This window comes from Meles meles, chromosome Y (genome assembly GCF_922984935.1).
Source record: "Meles meles chromosome Y, mMelMel3.1 paternal haplotype, whole genome shotgun sequence".
Classification (NCBI taxonomy): domain Eukaryota; kingdom Metazoa; phylum Chordata; class Mammalia; order Carnivora; family Mustelidae; genus Meles; species Meles meles.
The window spans coordinates 2726533-2734503 of NC_060088.1; positions in this window are offsets into that span (position 1 = coordinate 2726533).

Sequence of the window (7971 nt, forward strand, 5' to 3'; positions counted from 1 at the left end):
TACCTGCTCTATTTTTTTTAGTGTTGGAAATATTTTTTTATTCTTTTACTTTAACCAGTCTGTGTTTTAAGAATGGCTCCAGGAAGAGGCACAGGTTATGTTGGAGCTATCACAGCTGCGTAACAAATGACCCCAAATGCTTGAGTTTTCTGTGGCAATGAGCCCAGATGGGACACAGTGTGGTAGGATACTGAGACTTGTGTCAGGAAGCCAGGGGATGGAGGGGGGCATGTGTCCAGAGATCTGGGTCTGGGGTAATTGGGAGGTTTATCCATTCACATGTCTGGGTCCTGAGCTGCAGTGATCTACACGTGAGGAGATCCATCCCATGGACATTCATGTTTTTTGCATGAGGAAGTTCAAGGTCCAATTACATCACTGCAGGGGAGCACCTAAGAGCCTCATGGCCCTTTAAGACTTGGCCACAGATAGCACACAGTGTCACTCCTACCCTGAAAACTCTGCCTGGATGCAGGAGGGTGGGGAGAATCTGATCCTATCTCTTCGTTATTTCTATACTGAAGTAATTTCTAGGGGCACCTCAGTAGCTCAGTTGGTCAAGTGTGCAACTCTTGATTTCGGTTCAGGTCATGGTCTCAGAGTTGTGAGACTGAGCCCCACCTGGGACTTCACACTCAGTGAGGACAGAGCTCAAGATTTTCTCTCCCTCTCTCTCTCTGCTCCTCTATCAATAAAAAAGCAAAATTCTGGAAAAAAGGTAATCTCTACACCGAACGGGAGCTCAAAGTCAGGACCCCAAGATCATGAATTGCTCATTCCACCCACAGAGCCAGGCAGGTGTCCACTCATTCTATCTCTTGATCCAGGTGTGAGTGGGCCAGATCGTACAAGATGGTGTCACATGGGACACAACGTTGAGGGCATCTACTCAAAATGCATCTTCCCAGAGTCCGACATCTGTCTTCTTTGACGTGGAGCACAATATCTATTTGTATTAGATTTAATTATTGAGGTACTGAGTTTAAATCTGTCCTATTAATATAAACATTCTCTGTGCCTTGTCCATCTGCCTCATCTCCTCATTACTTGAGGTCTTTGGGCCAACTAATCCATTTTCCACGAATGCATATTTTCATTTTCACTTTCATTTTTTTAAATTTCTTTTCAGTGTACCAGAATTCAGTTTTTTCACTACAGCCAGTGCTCCATGCAATACGTAAGAGTTAAGATTTTTATGCCGTTTTAGGTTTCCAGCTAAAACTGAATGAGAGGTACAGATATTTCCCATAGACCTGCTTCCCATTACCCATGCCCATGTGCACAGCTTTCCCGTTGTCAATGTCCCCACCAGAGCGGGACACTTGCTAGGTGGGTGAACCTATAATAACACATCATAATCTCACAGAAAGCATACTTTACAGTAAGGTTTGCACTCCATGAGCATTCTATGGGTTTGGAAAAAGGTACAGTGATAGGGCCCCATCTTTACAGTCAGAAGCCCAGGATTCTCACTGCCCTGTAGGTCCCTTGTATTCTGCCCATTCATCCCTCGCTCCCCACTAGCCTCTGGCAACTGCCAATCTGTCTACGGTCTTCACGGCTTTGCCTTCTCCACCATGTTGCAGAGATGGACTCCTGCGGGACGCTGCCATTCAGACCGTTTTTTGTTTGTTTGTTTTGTTTTGTTTTGTTTTTTCCAGTTACTAACATGCATTGAAATTCCTGCCATGTCTTCTGATGGATCGACAGGTCATTTCTTCTCAGAACGGAGTACTGTTCCCATGGGCGGGGAAAAGAAAAGGTGTTGTGGGGTTTAAGGGATATATGGTCTCTCCTGAAACTGTAGACTCAATTCGGCTACTGTATCCCAAAGTAGCGATCGACATTAATAAACAAAAGAGGCCAAGCTTGTTGTCATGTGATTTTATTTACAAAGACAGTTGATGGGAGAGTTTTGGTTCAAGAGATGATATAGTATGCCAACCTCTGGCTTCAGATATATCCCACATCCTTAGTTTTTTTTTTTGGGGGGGGAGGTGGCTTTACTATCCAAAAACAATGTCTGGCTGTGACTATTATCTTCAAGTAAAGTACAATAAAGAAAAAAAAATTTGCCTCCACAAATTCAACAAAGATGAGTACGATATCCATACATATTCCATAAATGACGGCAATGAATCTGCTGGGTTTCATCATTGTTGTTATAACCCAAATCACCTCCACACTTAGACCCCGAAACTGGGGCATCAAAACACAGATATGAAGCTCTCCATAAACCATGATCCCTAAAAGCCATCAAGGGGCCATAAATATAGCTCTGCATATTGCCATCCAGTTTTCACAGTAGACACAGACCAATTATGCCCCATCTAGTGCTCAGAGATCTGATATGGGAAAATATTCTTTTGTGTGCCTCCTTTGCTCTCCACTCTGATTTGACCACCATAAAAAGGGACAAGCTCTTCAGAAGGTATTGTTAGGAAGGCCAGCTGGACCCCTGAGCTCTCTGAGGACCCAGATTGCCAAAGAAACTCACTGCGGGTCAAGCTGGGGACAGCAAGCGGCAAAGAGAAAGAAATGTTCAACTATGTGTCTGTGAGGGAAATTTTGACACTGTTATAAGAAACTTAATCCTCATAAAAATATTGCTGCATTTTAAACATGAGATAGAGAGTATTTTCCTTAATTTTATAGCCAGCCCCAAGTTAGCATGTTGGTACCTCAAAAATACAGCTCAGTTGAAAGGTTTGTTTACAGGTAGATGAATGATGCCTGATAAATATTTATTGTAATTATAGGGTTCTAATCATGTAGTATTTATATGCACAATATTATATGCATAATAGATAATATTGAATATTATACACCAGTCAGTCATTGTTGTCTAAATAGACACGTTTATTTTACATAGATGATATAAATTTGTATAGAATATTCTTCTAGAAAAGCCTTTAATTTTTTTTTAACAATCCCAAGATCAAAGTTGCATGTTCCAGTGACTGAACCAGGCAGGTAATCCAAAATCCTTTGATTAAAACTCTAAATCTGGGGCACCTGGGTGGTTCAGTCATTAAGCATGTGCCTTTGGCTCAGGTCATGATCCCGGGGTCCTGGAATTGAGCCCTGCATTGGGCTCCCTGCTCAGCTGAAAGCCTGCTTCTCCCATCGACCCTGCTTGTGTTCTCTCTCTTGCTGTGTGTCTCTCTGTCAATATAAATAAATAAAATCTTTTTTGAAAAATCTGATAGCCAGGGAAGTCTCGATAAATTTGGTTAAAACTGTTTTTTTTTTTTTTTTTCAGGAGTCTTTATAGCAAAAGATACATAAAGCAAGATGGGGGCACTCTGGGAAAATTCTTGCAAATTACAACACAAAGGGCTAATTTCCAAATACATAAAAATCTGCTAGAAATGCGTATGTACGTATAAAAATCTGGAGATATGCCCTAAAAGAAGGACAATGAAAATTACCTGAGAGTTGATAAAAAGTGAAATAGACATTATTAGTAGTCATATAAAATATTCACAACCCATTAATAGAAAGAGACATTAAGAATTATAAGCACAAGAACACCTGGGTGGCTCAGTGGGTTAAACCTCTGTCTTTAGGTCAGGTTATGATCTCAGGGTCCTGGGATCGAGCCCCATGTCGGGCTTTCTGCTCAGCAGGGAGCCTGCTTCCCCCTCTCTCTCCCTGCCTCTCTGCCTACTTGTGATCTATCTCTCTGTCAAATAAATACATTTTAAAAAATCTTCAATAATTAAAATCTCATTAAGGTCATTTTTTTACCTCTCAGTTTTGGATGAATTATGAAATGTGACTTACGCTTTTATTCACAAGTCTGAAATGTCTTCACACTTTTCCAGAAGGACCTCAACCTACTACCATTGAATTCCTACAAAGGAGGATTTATAAATATCTCCAACTCTTATAAATGCTTCTACAATTGACCCAGAAGTCCCCGTGCTAGGAATTTATCCTGCATACACATCCACACTTCTATGACAAATATGCATAGGATAATTTACTGCTGCATTTTGTATAGGGAATCAGATGCTCCCCATATGTATGAAGGAAATCTAGGCTTCCTACACACACACACACAAAACTATATTTAGGAACTGGTCTGTGTCGCTCTGCCACAAGATGGTCAGGATACATTCAGTAAAACAAATGTTAAACACTGAAGAAAATAAATCAAGGAAAGAAGAGCATGCTAAGACATCTTTTGTGCAAAGACACCTGGAACATGAACCCCTGAGTCTGCACAATGGAATTTTGTGCAGAAAACACACCCTGAACACCTGGAACTCTGAACTTCTGACATCTGCACAATGGAATTTTGGGACTGGCAAGACAGGAATGTGAACGTTGCTCCATGCTCTGTGTGGAGTGAGGGTTGAAGGGGATCCCTTGGTGTCCTCATGAGGGGATAAGTGAGGACAGTTGAGTAAAGGGAACAAAACCAGTAAAAAGTTGCAGAATCAGTAACAGCAAGAAGATGCAGAAACCAGAAGGGGCAGAATCGGAAACAGCCGTAAGATCAGGCTACAGAGAGGAGCCCTTGCTGGTGCTTGGGGTCCAGAAGAGCTCTGGGAACACATGGTCATGCTCTCCCCAACCCTCCAACCTCCATTGGCCAAACCCAATCAGAAGCCCAAGGGCAGAGAAGCCCTCTGAGCTGGGGCATGGGGTCAGGCAGAAGGACGAAGTAAGCATCTCGGGGACAGAGCACAAAGTGGAGCAGGTTTTGGTCCAGGGGATGGGAAGCAGCGTGGGACAGAGAGTCAGGGACCAGAGTTGACACTGTCCTCTGTTTCAGCATCATATCACGTAGGGAAGGAGGTCAATATGGTCCACTCAAACATCATTGATAATGCCCCAAATCATTGCTTCGTGTTAGCTCACATGACCAACCTTCTTGCATCCAGTGTTTGTGGAGAGAATTCCCCTCTGAAAACAGAACTGACCCATTAAGAGGGTGGGCAGCCTATCCTGTCTTCCAGACACAGTTGCCATCTTGTCGACGGGGGACACTGCCCTCAACCGATCGCACGGGAAACCAGTTATTGTTTCTGTAACCGGCTGTGTTCCTTGCCACATATTCTTATTCAATGCGCAGTAACAAGACTATTATTCTGTTTATCAGCACCAAATGTAGGCTCAAGTTACATTTGTGTGTGTGTGTGTATATGTATATAATATATATGTATATATATATAATTTTTTTTTTGGAAATGGCTATCCACTTGATGTTTTTATTAACCATTCAAGAAGTAATTATAAACCCCTACTATGTAGTCAGCTACATGGAAGGCTAGAATCACAAAATTGAATATTGTTTTATTAGTTTTGGGGGTAGAATTCAACACTCAGTGCTCATCCCATCCCGTGCCCTCCATCAAGCCCATCCTCCATTACCCATCCCCCCAGCCCCCCAGCAACCCTGTTTCTTTCCTAGAGTTAAAAGTCTCTTACAGTGTGTCTCCCTCTCAATTTTCACCTTATTTCATAAAATCACATTTGTATGTTGTTATTTACTGCCGATACTGTGGCTGCTATGCCTCTCATGCTTTTCCATTAAGCTTGTAATAGCCAGCCTCCAGCATTAACGATTCTCTTGATCGTGAATAAATCTCCTGAAGGATGCTCGGATTTAGGCAAGACTGTATTTTGCTGCTTCAATCCTGATGCTGAAACATCACCAGTAAATAAATACTAGAGAAAAAATTTCTTGAAGGTTAAAAATAATACCTTTTCTTGCTTTAATCTTATTCACTCGGCTAACATGTGTATATAAATATACACGAGGCATTTTTTTTTTCAAAAAGGCACTTAATAAAAGAAGAGGTTTAGAATCAATAATCAATTCCCAAGATTTATCCTGGCTCGATACATATTTTACTCTAGGCCACTGGAGAGTTCGGAACCTGGAATATGTACGTGGGTCTCCATTTGCTAGGCAAGAGGAGGGCAGAACGTAATTTGGGATGATATTAGCTCAATGGTCATTTATAGGAAATGGCAACTCGATGAGGAGAAAGGGGAGTAAGAGAAATGTCTGTGTTCCGCCAAAAACACCATTATTCAACAGTCATAAAAATGTGTTTTCGAAAGCATGATCAAAAATACTTTTTTTCCTCCACACGTCGGGTGGATAATATTGTAAAGATACAACTACAAAATGGACCCATTTATGATGTAGAGTCCCAAATCAATTTTTTGCCAGTGTTTTATTTCCCCTTGTGAGAATCCCCCCAATTATTCAATTTTGAGATGTGGCTAGGTCTAAATGTTCCCACATAATATACAATCACATCTACAAATTGCCTTTCCCTCTTTTATGGGCATGCCTCAGAAATTAGAAGTATTGAATTTCACCTGAGATATTTATATGGAATTGTTCAAAAGGAAAAAGGAAAACGATGCTTCCCAAAGATGATATTATGTTTCCTTACTCAAATTTATTTGAACACAATGGGCTACACGTTTACAGTTAACAGTTCACTTTTTTGCCATATTTAAAAAAAATACCAAATAAATGTAGCTCAGGGAGGTATAGGTATTTAACAGTTATAAAAAGACAAAATAGGGAAGCCTACACATTCATGCATTACAGTCTTTGCTAAGTGTATTATATGATAAATCATGACATGGATTCATCTATTTTTCCAGCATGAATGAAAATTTCTCTAAGGTATTGAATCACCAAAGAGTAGGAAAAGCCCATTGGCTTAATCCCAGAATTTGTTGTTGTTGTCGGTCCCCCCCCCCCCCAAGTTACAACAGTGCATTTGTCTTACAAAATATGTGTATTTTGATGTCCTTGTATTTACAATCTACACTTTTTTTTTTAAATCAGGAATTTGGTAATTTATTTTTTTTAACTTTAAAATTTATTTATTTATTTTTTCAGCATAACAGTATTCATTGTTTTTGCACAACACCCAGTGCTCCATGCAATATGTGCCCTCCCAGCATGGAGGTTCCTCAAAATGTTGAAAATAGAACTACCCTATGACCCAGCAACTGCACTACTGTGTATTTGCCCTAAAGATACAAATGTAGTGATCCGAAGGGGCACGTGCACCCGAATGTTTATAGCAGCAATGTCTACAATAGCCAAACTATGGAAAGAACCTAGATGTCCATCAACAGATGAATGGATAAAGAAGATGTGGTTCATATATACAATGGAATACTATGCAACCATCAAAAGAAATGAAATCTTGCCATTTGCGACGACGTGGATGGAACTAGAGGGTATCATGCTTAGTGAAATAAGTCCATCGGAGAAAGACAACTATCAAATGATCTCCCTGATATGAGGACGTGGAGATGCAAATGGGGGGTTAGGGGGGTAGGAGAAGAATAAATGGAACCAATCTACAATTTTATAGAAGGTATTGCAGTCTTTGGCTTAAGACGTTATTTTTTACAGTGATGTCAAGATATTTTCCAATGTTTTCTTTCTTTTTTTACAGATTTTATTGGAGACAGAAAGCATGAGCGGAGAAAGAGGGCAAAGGAAGAGAGAGAAGCAGACTCCCCACTGATCAGGGAGCCCAATGCAGGTTGATTTCGGGACCCTGAGGTCAGGACCTGAGCCAAAGGCCGATGTTTAACCCAAGTGAGCCCTCCAGGAGCACACCATGTTGTCATCTGAGAGTCTGAAGTCTCCGCTTTGCACATTGAAGTTTTATGTTCATCTGGAATTTAATTAATTAATGCACAACATTAATGCACAATAGAGATTTTTCTTCTCTATGTTTCTCCCATATCTGTAGCGATGGTACTTCTCGGCCTCCCTGTATCCATGCTCTTCTTCCCCATGATCTTTGAGGTGTTCAGACTGATGGATGTTCACAGCTGCTTACGTTTTTCTCCCCAAATGTTTTTGCAGCTGAAAGTAGCTATGATTTGCAGTTCTAGAAAATTCTGCGTGGGCTCAAGTCAGCCGGGTGGGTTTCCAGAATAAAAACAGAAGGACCGGGGCGCCTGGGTGGCTCA